Source organism: Poecilia reticulata, linkage group LG13 (genome assembly GCF_000633615.1).
Source record: "Poecilia reticulata strain Guanapo linkage group LG13, Guppy_female_1.0+MT, whole genome shotgun sequence".
In the NCBI taxonomy this organism is placed as follows: Eukaryota; Metazoa; Chordata; class Actinopteri; order Cyprinodontiformes; family Poeciliidae; genus Poecilia; species Poecilia reticulata.
Genome location: NC_024343.1, coordinates 4,088,447 through 4,097,123, shown reverse-complemented (window position 1 = coordinate 4,097,123; position 8,677 = coordinate 4,088,447). Strand labels below are relative to the sequence as shown.

Genomic DNA, 8,677 nt, shown 5'->3' with positions numbered 1-8,677 from the left:
GACATCAGAGGATGGAGCTTCAAGCTGAGACTGAGCAGATAATTACACATTTCCTGTCTGAAGCGTTTAATTTTTGAAAGGAGAGACGAGTAAAATCCCCTCCCCCCCTTTTTCTTTTTTTTCTTTCTTACCCTAATGCTTTTTCTCATTAATCGCATCTAAACAGAAAAAAAAAAAAAATCCACATCAACATCCAAGCATGTTTCCTCCCTCTGGTAAACATCAATCTGTGATTAAATATCAGAGCAATAAAACATCAAGCAGGAACGCAGCCGAAATTAGGGCCCGTAGTGCTGTTCGCAGCATCTTCCAGGTTGGGAAGTTAATCACCTCCCAAACACGAGTCTCTTTCTCCCTGACACTCCGGTGCAGGATTAACAGGCCGGCTGTGTGTGCCTTTAATTAATGCAGATTTCTCTGGGTCATCCGGCGGCAGCGGGTGGAGATAATTGTGTTGTGGTTATCACAGGCTTCAGGTGCTCGTCCTTCAACATTGTTTGAAACAACCAGCTCATCTGTTCCACCCTCCCCCCTCCTCGGAACATGACTTGGCATTTTCCAAACACTGGAGTCATGTGGGATTTGTCGAGAGAAAATGAAAGAAAGACAATTGTTTTTAAGCGACTGAGTGATTAGGTAAACACACGTCCTTCAGAGTCAGGTCATTTATTCTGAAATGTTGTGATTTCTACATTGGAAATAAAACGGAAATGGCATTATCAGTCCAATAAATAGTGATAATTAGTCATGTTAAGACGTCAACTATGCGTTTTATGAAGTTATTACTTTGAAGTCTCTTCCAAACGAGATATGAAGAAGTCAAGAAAGTAAAAAGCAACATTTTAAACGTGTGAATTCACAATGGTTATTGATATTATCATCTGTTTATTAAGATGTATATCTTTTATATCAACATAATATTGTAATTGGATATTAAGGCATTAAGGCCTGTATGTTTTTTCCATTTACATAGTACCAAGGCATATCACTTTCAAGTAAGTACGTTAACTTCAGTTATTATAAAAACGCTATATTTTTCAAACATGACTTAAAAGAAATTTAACTTTGATACTTGACACCTTTAAATCGGGCCTCTGTCTCTTTAAGAAACTCCTGCTCTGTCTGAAACTCCGCCTTCAGGAAGTCATCACAACATGGCTCCTCTATTAACCCTTCAGCAACGATTTTACCAGCGTTTCACTGAGAAGTGGCTCCTGTGATGAGCTCAGCTGATGCACAGTTCAGGGTGTTTGCTAATTGCTACCGGCTAGTCTGAAGGAGCGGAATAGGGGAGTCGTGAGGGAGAGCTGCTCCGTGAGGCCGAAGCTCAGAAACTCCATCTCCGAGGAGGAGCGGCATCTCGAAGGCGGCGCTAGGTCCACCCTGGTGTTTTGCGCAGCCGAATGGTTGCCACGGGAGATTTAAAGGATTTCTCAAACATGCATGAAAGAATCAAAGCAACACTCCAGGTATGTTTTTGATGAGAGAATAACATAATAACATCATACACCTGGAATTTACTTATTTTTTACTATGCTGCTTCAGTATTTCTATATTCACTTGTATTTTTTGTATATATAGATTTTTATATATTTTATATTGATTCTGCTCTGTCCTTCTGTGCTGCTGTAACGATGCAAATTTCCCCACTGCGGGATTAATAAAGGAATATTTTATCTTATTTTATCTTATAAATCTAAAAAAAAAGTTGATTTTACATAACACTACTCCTTTAGTGAGTTTGACGGTGGTGTTTGACAAAATGTAATGCTTATTGCTTGTTTCCTAATTGGTTCCTGTGTTATGTTTTCATGGTGAAAAGTAAGTAGAACTGCCTTGTTGTTGAAATGTACCAATAAACTTCACTTCACTGGAAATATTAGCAAAATCTCCAACTTGTTCACACTAGATGCCTGACAAACTACTAACTCATTCAGCAAATGTCTACTTGTTCAACTTAAATACCAGAAATACGTAAAAAAAAAAACACACATAAAAACCCTAAGAGATTTTCTGTGGGAGCTTTTTGACATTGTAAATCGAATAATTGGGGTCTGATCTGTCAGAACGCATGGTAGCTTTCTGACTTCCCCATCGTTAAGGGAAAACAAATCTAACTGACATATAAAGATCGAGTTAATGTAACCTTCGCCTTCGATTGTCCTGTGTGGCATGAAAAGTTTAGGCATGATCAGAAAAATCCCAATTTCTCTCACACCGTGCTTGACCGGGTGCTCGGACCGAGAAGAGGAGCCAACGTGAGGCCTCGTTCTCCTTTTGATTGACACACACCACATACCTGAAGACTGTTGCAAACCACCTGGTCCTCAGCAGCATTCCTCAATGGCACTTGGCCTTTTTTTTTTTTTCTTTTTTTTTTTAAAAGCAGGATGAAAGCCCGCCGCCACAGTGCAAAGATTGCTCTGGACAAGATTGAAGAAATGCCACAGGTACGTCAAGGTGACTCCGGAGAGTCCAGCCAAGTGTAACTATTGCTCTCCAGGATCAACAAATTTGTCTCGTCCACCTGAGAAACAGATGTCAGCCACAATCATAACTCCCCACCACTATTACCGGAAGGCACAACACACCTGTGACTAGAAGGACGGGGAGGTCAGATTTGATAGGTTAGGGGATCTGTTCGGACTCAGATCATGCCCAGAAATGGGACAAAGTGCAGCATGACCTCGATCTACTGAAAGACTCTCAGAGAAGGAAAACTTCTAGTAAGTTTTTGGGTGAAAGTTTTTTTTTTTTTGGCACCGGTATTGAGGCAGGGTGCGGCATTTGCAGATTACTATTCCTGGCGCTATGAATCGCAATGCTCAGCTGGAAAGCTGGAGATGGTTCAACAAAATGCCTGCCCCGACTGTCGAAGCAGCGCAAAACTTACAGTGGAGCTCAAACGTACAGAGGGTCTGTGAAGTGTACACACACCCTTGTTGAACTGCCTTGTTGCTGAAAATGTAAGTGTGAAACATTACTATTCCTGTGTCACATTTTTTAAAAACTGGACACTAACAGTTAAAGCTGGGCTCCATCCTTTTATTGCTTAGACTTACTTCTTTAAAGCTGCAGCATGTAACTTTTATAAAAACTTTTTTTTTAACATATCTGTTGAAACTGTCACTATGATGCGACAGTATGGAATGGGACAGAGAAACTGTGAAAACAATGACGCTCCCAGTAATCCCTGTGCTAACTAAAAACAACCAATCAGAGCCAGGAGGCGGGTCTTTCAGTCATGCTCTCCTGTGCGCCGCTCACCTCCTCTTCAGCACAGACTGTCATGAATGCTAAGGCTAGTTAGCATGGCCACCGAAAAAGGGGGATAAACAGTTTTTTCTGTAACGGCAAGTTATTTCGCCACCATTAGCACACTTGGCAGCATGTTCACAAGTTGATTGACAGCACTAAGACCCTCCTCCCTTGCTCTGATTGGTTGCTTTTTCAAACAGCAACACCAGTGGAGGAACTCGATCTTTTCATAGATTGTCTGTTGACATGGTGACAGTTTTAACAATTTTTAATTTTTTAAAATTTTTTATAAAAGTTGCATGCTGCAGCTTTAAAGTGTTTAGATAAGGCTGAGTTTAGAGTCTATCTTCAGTGGTCATTTTGCAAGAGCTGGGTGCAGCCTAGACAGAGACTTAAGTGTTTTTCTTTTCTTTTGGAAAAATGACCTCCGTCTTGCATTCTTACTTTTTAGTCGGGATGCAAAGCAAATACGGCAGACTGCCGTCACACGTGGGACACTTGTTGAGAATCCGTCCAGCAGTCAGCCTCCCAGCATCCCGCCTGGCCAATTTCAGCCTTTTCATCGACTTTAGAGAAACGTTTGCATCTGTGTTTCTGGAATATCACTGTCGTCCCATTTCACTGGTAACAACAGTGACAGTCATTCTCTGCGCCTGATTTTAATGGAATGTTTTGGGATGTTTCGTACTCTTCTCCTGACCGCTTCCTTTGTACAATAAGATTCTGTGTCACCTCTGTGGAAAAAAACATAACCCCCCCTCACCCCCCCACCAAAAAAAAACCCATGGTTTGCGCTACTGAATACAAATGAGCAAATGTCAGAAATTCACTGCATGTAACGACGGGTGCAACTCCAAAAAGAATGAAGGACGAAAATAAAATCAAAACAGCTACTTCAGCAAAGTATAAGTCTAGCCGTGGGTCCTTATGCCAGCAGGTTTCTGCACAGAATATCACGAGACCTGCAAGTAAAAAAAATAAAAAATGGAACGAGTTTTTTGAACAGGTTTGTTTGTGTTTTCAGGAAGAATCTCTCTAGAAAAAGTTTTGAAATTAATAATTATTGTTTCATATTTTGCCAGTCGAGATGTTGCAACAAACTTCATCTGGAGACAAACATCCACAGATTGTCTCGTTTTGGTGAGTAAAAAGGCATTTCAGCTGCCCTTAGAATAAACCAAACGGAAGTTTGACAGTCTGTCAACATTTATTCTTCTTTGATAACTTATTAATGAGAGAAAAAAAATGGTAGAAAGCGTTTTTTTTAACCAAACAGCAGGGATGTTGAGTCAGACCTGGCTGCATTTTGCCTTTGTTCACTCTCACTATTTATTCCTGCTACGTTTAATTACACCTCAGCCAAGCCAAGTGGTACATGCCATCAATCTTAATCAATTAATTAGTCAGCTAAACAGGCCACGCTCAGACATTCGTCCACTCTTAATTTCCCCATTGTGCTAATTATACTTAAACATGTCATTCCAAATTAAAATTGAACATTTAAATAGGATTAGTAATATTAATCTGAAACATCAGACGCTGGCTGTGTCTGGACAGCCACCAACGGGAAAATGCAACTACTTTAAAAAAAAAAAAAAATTATTAATTCAGATTACACCAGTGGCACCGCTGTTATCGGCAGCCCTGCAACAGAGCAACAATTAAATAAATAAATAATTAAATAAATAGTTACACTCTTTGCAGCTGCATTCGTGAACTTTGGATTGATTTCTTTTACCCCTCCTGTGGGTATGGAGGCCAGAACAATGTAATTGTTTGTTGCAGGAGCAATTATTTTATTCTTTGGGACTATTTCTTTGTAATTTTGTGCAAATTTAGACAAGTGGCCATTACTTGTTATTTCCTTCTGCGTCACTTGAACGGCTCGTTCTCCTTTCTGCAACCACAAAAAGAGCATAAAGAGAGAGAAAAAAAGCATAAATTGTGAAAATAACTCAGTTATAAAAGCAAATTATACCACAAATTAAGTTCTAAGCCAAAAATTTTTTATTGCCATCTTGGAAAGACTTGCTGGAATTTGACAAATTGTTTGCACAAAAGCACACAAACAGTTTTCAAGCCTTAAGGGTTCCTGGAGTCCTGTACTCTGTGTTTCCTTGGCTCTGTCTCTTGGACTACAATCTTTCTTGGACGTCTGCTCTTGTTTTGTCTTCAGATTCCCATCGGAAACTTCCTGGTCCGTCTCTCCACGCATCACTTCCTGTAATAAAAAACAGTTCGGACCGTAACGTTCCCGCCTCCAGGGTTCTTCTGGTGCCGACTTTAAACAAAGTTGAACATACTTTTGTTTCTTCAGCGGCAGAGTTGGCTTTTGTGGTTGAGTGGATTTTTTCAACTTGTACTACATTAAAAACACAGAACAGTTATTTTCTCCACAATGTCACTTTATTACACATAATCAAATTTAAGTGCTTCGCTTGTCTGGGTTGTTTTACTTTTTACTGAAATCAAGTGTGAATTTCATTTCAGGAGAAACGTTAAAAGCAGAATTGATGAGAACGACGTTGACATGTTTACAAATTATTTTAGCCGCTGATGGGTTTTTTTCCCCCTCTGTCCCAAAGAATAAATGTCTCCAGAAGTTAGATTGTTCTACATTATTTTTGTATATAGATTATGCTTCTGCAGCTAAGGATACATTTATTTTTTAAATAAATATAGAGAACTTTGTTTTTATATGTGTGGTGAGCGACGCTAGTTTCTTTGACTGTTTTGATTGTCTCTGCGTCATCACATTTCATGCCGTAGCAGCTCTCTACACCGACGTCAACGAGGTTTATTTGCATTTATTTGTTCTAACAACGTTCACGAATGACAAAACATATCTCTAAAAATGTAAACGCCGAATAAGTTTAAATTGCAAAATGGTTCAGTTGAATTTATTTTTATAGAAATAGTTTGATGTGTCAATACTTTGAAGAAAAATGTTTTAAAGAAAACCAAAACCTCTTACTTTATTATTTAGGTTTTCCACCAATAAAAGGACGGATGAGTCACATTTTTTCCAGTGGTAGACGACGCTGATGTCCCAAAAAAGATTCATTTATTCTAAGGCGTTCAGCACATCTTAACCAGGGCTGCATGTTACTTTGTGTTAAGCAAAAAAAAAAAAAAAGATAAATAAAAGGATACAAATCTGAAGTCATCACAATTCAGAAAAGGACTCGGTCTTTGTGTAGCTATTTAATGCTCCTCGAGTGAAGCATTACAGTCAAATGATTGTGTGAATAAGAGAGAAAAGTGGCTGGTTTTTGAAGGTTAGACTACTCCCATTAAAGTTTGAATAATGTTATTGACCTTTACCTGGAACGGATCACTTAAAAGTAATGGGAAATGGCGGTACTGACAGAATTATGATGACAGAATAGCTTATGGTTATGAATTAGGTCTTGTTCCCCAAAACGCCTATCAATTTGTCAAATCACCGGCATCCAGTGTTCAGCTGGAAACTTTAACAGGGCCCCTGAGCCTGTCGGTGTCAGTCATCGTGTCGTTTAAAACGTTTCTCGCCTCTATCTGCGCCACAACGAGCTTGTCAGTCACCGATGGGAGCCCAGATTGCTGCCGCCGCTGCCATTCACCAACATCCAATCGACAGCGGTACAATATGTTTCCTGCATGTCAAAAGCTTCTCTCTCCCTCTTTTTCTTTTTTTTTTTTTGTAAATTTGACAAGCACCAGGGGGGCAGAGTGAAGTGAAAAGGTTCAATCCAGCCTAATGCTTTTTTACCCTGTTAAACAAGCAAAGTGAATTTGACAACAAATATGAGGCCAAACGTTCCACCTGCTCCCGCCCTGAGAAAGACTCAAGACGTGGTTCGAGATTCTTCATTACCGAGTCCCGCTCAAGTTCTTCGCTCTCTAATGGTGAATAATTTAGCGGAGAGCACAGCGGAGTGAGAGGAAACCAAGAGTAACAGCGTCCGCACGGCAGAGTCGTTAATTCGAGGGTTTGCGTTTAAAATAATGCCGGGGAAGTTTAACAAAAAGAAAAGCGGGTGGCAAAAAGGCGGCCAAATGCAAAACCTGTTCAAGATGGTGGTCATTTTATTCAAGCAATGGAAAGCAGAGTAAACGATTTCAATCCAGATATTTGTGAAAACAAGGTTGAAAAGAAGATGATTGGAGGTGAAAATTATATATAAAATGATAGTCTGCTCGAATGCTTAGAAACCAAAATCAGGGTTTACAAAAAAGATGATAATCACAAATACTCAGCCACTGACCAGCTCCAGGGTGATCAACCTGTGACAATTACAAGACGGCAACATGAAGCCAACCTGTCATGAGGCGACGTCAGAAATGTTGATTTTGAAGCAAAACCTGAACAGGCAGAGGAAATCTGAATGATCACAGGAGCCAGAAGTTGGTTAAGCCAGTGCTACACTTTGGATTAGAGCATTATAATTATTATCATGTATTAGATTCCTAACAGAGTTCTTCCACTTATATTTTTGTGTCAATATTTACTTAAGCTAGACGTTCCGTGCTTTACATCATATTATAATGTGATTCCATCATCACAAAGTGTTGCTTTGATTCATTCATGCATGTTTGAGGAACCCGTGAGTCTCCCACGGCAACCATTCGAAGGTGCCTAAATGCTTGCTTAAATTGTTACAGTTCAAGGGATTTTTAAAAAAKTTGTATTTAATTCTACATGTTTGGCAGCAACCAGGCCTGCGTGGCATTAGAAAAATTAAACTGAGCTGATTAAACTGTGGAGTTGATTCATCATTTAGCAAATATCAACAAGGCCACGCTTGGTTTGGAAAGGTTTTGTTTTCACTTAGTAAATTAAATCATCATTTAAAAGCAGCTTTATTCATGTTATCTTTGATATTAAAAAGTTGTTTGATAATCTAAAGATTTGAGGTGGAATACGTTTCTTCCTGTTAAAGGGGGGTCTTCCTCATGCGTCCTCGGTTTGAGGGATCGCCGTAAAGTCATCAACGTTMWACGTATTTTAAAACCACGTCGAGTGAYTAACTGAGCATCCTGGGCTGTGTAATAACCAGGGGAATGTCTGAGATATTGAACTAAAATTTTAGWTTTTTTGTAAAGCGTCTCCAGGCAAGATTTGTTGTGAATTGGAGCTGAATAAATAAACTAAAATTGAAATAAAAATTATTAGATCAGTTATTTGCAGRAAAACCRTAATTTATACAGCTAATGTTTGGGTTAGTAAATGAAATAATMTACATTATTATGTTGTTGAACAGCCGACATCGTTTTGGCTTTACTAAAATTGAACAAATCTTTTTTGAACGTTTTGGTCCAAATTAGAATATGAAAATTAAAGYGACGGTGCAGATGTGAAGATCTACACCCGTTTCTAAAATTCAGCCATTTGAACACGCACTTTAGTGCAATTTGATTCCTAAACTCTAAAGTGATC

At 39.1% G+C, this 8,677-nt stretch overlaps 1 long non-coding RNA gene across 1 annotated transcript; it reads left to right on the top strand.

Moving 5' to 3' along the window:
- The first annotated feature begins 4,367 nt into the window (after window positions 1-4,367).
- Window positions 4,368-5,642, top strand: LOC103474202 (uncharacterized). Its single transcript, XR_535123.1, has 2 exons — window positions 4,368-4,398; window positions 5,435-5,642. It is a non-coding gene; the product is annotated as an uncharacterized LOC103474202 (long non-coding RNA).
- The last annotated feature ends 3,035 nt before the right edge of the window (window positions 5,643-8,677 follow it).